The following is a 3,428-nucleotide window of genomic DNA, read 5'->3' on the forward strand; positions in this document are numbered from 1 at the left end:
CGTGTCCGGCCGCCCCGCGTCTGGCCCCGCCGTGAAGAAGACTCCTGTCTCCCAGAAGCTGACTCTGGTGGCTCCTCCCGGCGGCTCGAATGGCGACTCCCGTGGGGGCACTCAAGGGGTGGCCAAGCTGCTGACCTCCTCCCTGAAGCCAGCGGTGGTGAGCAGCTCTGCCTCCTCTCCCTCGGTGCCGGTAAGCAGCGCCGTGCCCGGGGCAGCTCCTGGGCTGCTCACACCTGTTGTGTGTGGGCTCCAAAAGCCTTCTCTGAGATTCTTGAGCTGTCTGGGCCTTGGCTGCTCAGCCAGGAGGTCGTGGCCTTTGCCATGGGGTTGTGCTCTGGAATTAAGGCTTCCGTTTTCAGCTTAAATTAACAGCTAAGCAGGATATTGTGGTACCTTCCAGTTTTCATAAGCTGTGTTGTGTTCTGCCCTGGATTTGGACGTGCCAGGGCAGTAGGACTCCCATTGGAGTTAAGAGAAAGTTAACAAGGACATGGAACTGTTGGAGCAAGTCCAGAGGAGGCCACAAAGCTGATAAGGGGACTGGAGCACCTTCCCTATGAGGCCACCCTTTCCGTCAAGGAATTTTCCCAATATCCAACCTAAACCTCCCCTGGCACAACCTGAGGCTGTTTCCTCTGGTCCTGTCCCTTGTTCCCTAGGAGCAAAGCCTGACCCCACCTGTCTGCACCTCCTGTCAGGGAGTTGGAGAGAGTGAGAAGGTTCCCCCTGAGCCTCTTTTTCTCCAGGCTGAGCCCCCACAGCTCCCTCAGCCTCTCTTGGTGCTCCAGCCCCTTCCCCAGCTCCATTCCCATCTCTGGACATGCTCCAGCCCCTCCGAGTCCTTCTCGGAGTAAGCTCTGATATTGGGCTATAAGCTTTCACCTGCTTTGGTGCTTATCTCTTCCCACTTTCTGTTGCTCCCTGGTTATTCCCATAAACTACTGAAGTTTTTGCAGTCGAGCTCAGTGACACTGTGGAATTCAGGGGCCGAGTTGGGGTAGGATATCTCATGAAGGACTCCTGGGTTTCCTGTACAGACTCGTGTTAGTATAATCTTCTGTCACTTGATGGTATAAGGGCCTGAATTCTTATCTCTAGCACAAAAGGAATTGTTCCTGCTGCTGTTGTATTCATTTGCTGTCAGCTGCTCATCCCTGCCTTCCTTTGTGGCACGTGGGAAGAGCTGGGAAGTTCAATGAGTGTGTTTGAACAGGCCTGAAAACCATGTACCTTGTCTGTCACTGAGACAGACAGCTGAGAAGTGTCCCCTAGTGCTCCTAAACAATATTCCTAGGTGCCCAGCCTTGGTGCCCTGGGTTGTCTGCAGTGCTGTGCTGCCAAAAGTGAGTAGGAAGTATCCCCCTGGCACTCCCAGGCAGAGTGGAAGCTTTTCTCTGCCCCAGTGCAGACACAGTCCAGGGCAAGGGAGGGACAGGGGCACATTCTCAGCTGCTTTGCCAGTGCCCTGGGCAGCTCCAGGAGGCCTCAGCATTAGTGGCTGGAGGGTGCTCCTTGCAAGGAGTCCCAGGGTTTGCAGATCTCTAAGTATGAATGATGCTCTGCCTTGGTTTTCCCATTCCTGACTGACCTTTTCCATTGCTTTTCAGAAAGGAACTAGTGGAGCTGTGCTGCTAACGAGTTCTTCCTCCTTAAGTGTGCTGACTCCATCCTACAAGTCCAGCAATCCAAAGCTGCCAGCTGCCCTGAGCTCCACCCCGTTAGGTATCCTCTCTCCTATTCATTCCTTCCCTCTTCATGTCATCTCCTTCAGTTCCGACTCCTCCCCCAAGGCAGGAGTGTCCAAGGATGCAATAGTCACGGGACCTGCTCCAGGAACTTTCCACCACGGCCTTGGCCACAGTGAGTATCCTGGTCATGCAGCTGTGTGTCCCCTGTGCTGTGGCTCAGACCCATCTCTCTGGCTGTCTTTTCCTGCTGTAAGTCCATGCTTTGGCATCTCCAGCAGTTGCGTTTGGAGAAGCTTGGGCACACCCCAGGGCTAGCTCAGAAGGCCCAACAGCTGAATCCTGAGATCTCAGCTAACTGTTGCAGCTCCTCTGCTCATTTCTGTCTGCGATGTGTATTTGTTCCTTTTCTGCCCCTCTCCTTTCTTTGTTTTTCTCTCTAGGTCTTCTGGCTGGTTTGCACTCCAGCCCTCACCATGCAGCGCCACTCCCACACTCTGCCCTGCCCACTCACTTACCACAGAGTTTGCCAGGTAACTTGTCAGATGGTTGTGTTTGTCTTCTGCCTCCTGAGCCATCCTCTCTCTCAGCAGAGCCTTCCTCTAGGGCTGAAACCCAAGTGGTTGTCACTGAAGCCGTGCCTCCCTGAGGTACAGAGCAAGGTGTGGCCTCCACGTCCTTTCCTCTTGAGTCAGCCAAGGCAAACGGGCTGCTCCATCCCTGGGAGTGTTCCAGGCCAGGCTGGATGGGGCTTGGAGCCACCTGGGCTGGTGGAAGGTGTTCCTGCCCATGGCAGGGGTGGAATGAGATGAGCTTTAGGGTCCTTCCAACCCAAATTGTTCTGTTATTCTGAGATTTCTGGGATGATGAACTCAGTGCTCGTTGGAAGTGTTGGTTGTGGAGGTGCTGATCCCTGCCTGGAGGAAAGCTGTGCCCGTTTGTGCATAGCCTGGCAGGACTGCCCTGCAATGGACATTGCAGCTCTGGGGAGTTTTGCTCCTGTGACCTAACCCAAAATGTGTCAGAGCAGAATGTCCTGTGTCTGAGCTGATTGGCACCATCTCCTCCACGGCAGGTCTGCAGGGTAGCTGCAGACTGCTGGGGACAAGGTGCTGATTTGGCAGCTAAGCCTGTTCCTGCCCCAGTCTGGTGCCTGCAGAAGTGATGCTTAGAACAAGAGATCTGCAAAGGAGGAGAGAAGTAAGGAAAGCTGAAATTCAGGACAGCAGATGGGGCTTAGCTGCTTCAGGGAGTTGCTTATCCCACTGGTGATTGCTGTCTCTGCATTCTCATTGTGATCTTTAGCACTTGGGTGTAGCTCAGTGTCTTAGGACCTGCTCCTGTTGGAATTGTCTTGCTGGGCACTCAGGAGTGGCTGTGCTAGCCTGGTCCTGTGGCATTCAGGCCATGACCACGTGGTGTCCTGGAGCACTGGGGTGCTGAGCTCAGTGGTTAGTTGCTGACGGAAGGAGAGTGTTGTGCACTGGTGCAAATGCAAAGAATTGGTTGTCCTCACTTCTTTTCCTGAAGTTGGAGGTGGATTCGTGTGCTGCTCCATTATGGCAGAGCTCAGGAAGGTTCTAGCAAGGATCACTGGAGTGACAGAGCCTTCCTGTTTGCAAACTCACACGGCTGGAGAGTGGGATGAGCGACTGCTCCGTGGCACGGTGGAGTTGTCCCGCTGTTTGGGGCATTTCCAGTGGTGCTCACAGGGCTTTAACAGGAATGTTCTGATGGACTCTT

This window comes from Acanthisitta chloris, unplaced genomic scaffold, assembly GCF_000695815.1.
Source record: "Acanthisitta chloris isolate BGI_N310 unplaced genomic scaffold, ASM69581v1 scaffold3400, whole genome shotgun sequence".
NCBI lineage: Eukaryota > Metazoa > Chordata > Aves > Passeriformes > Acanthisittidae > Acanthisitta > Acanthisitta chloris.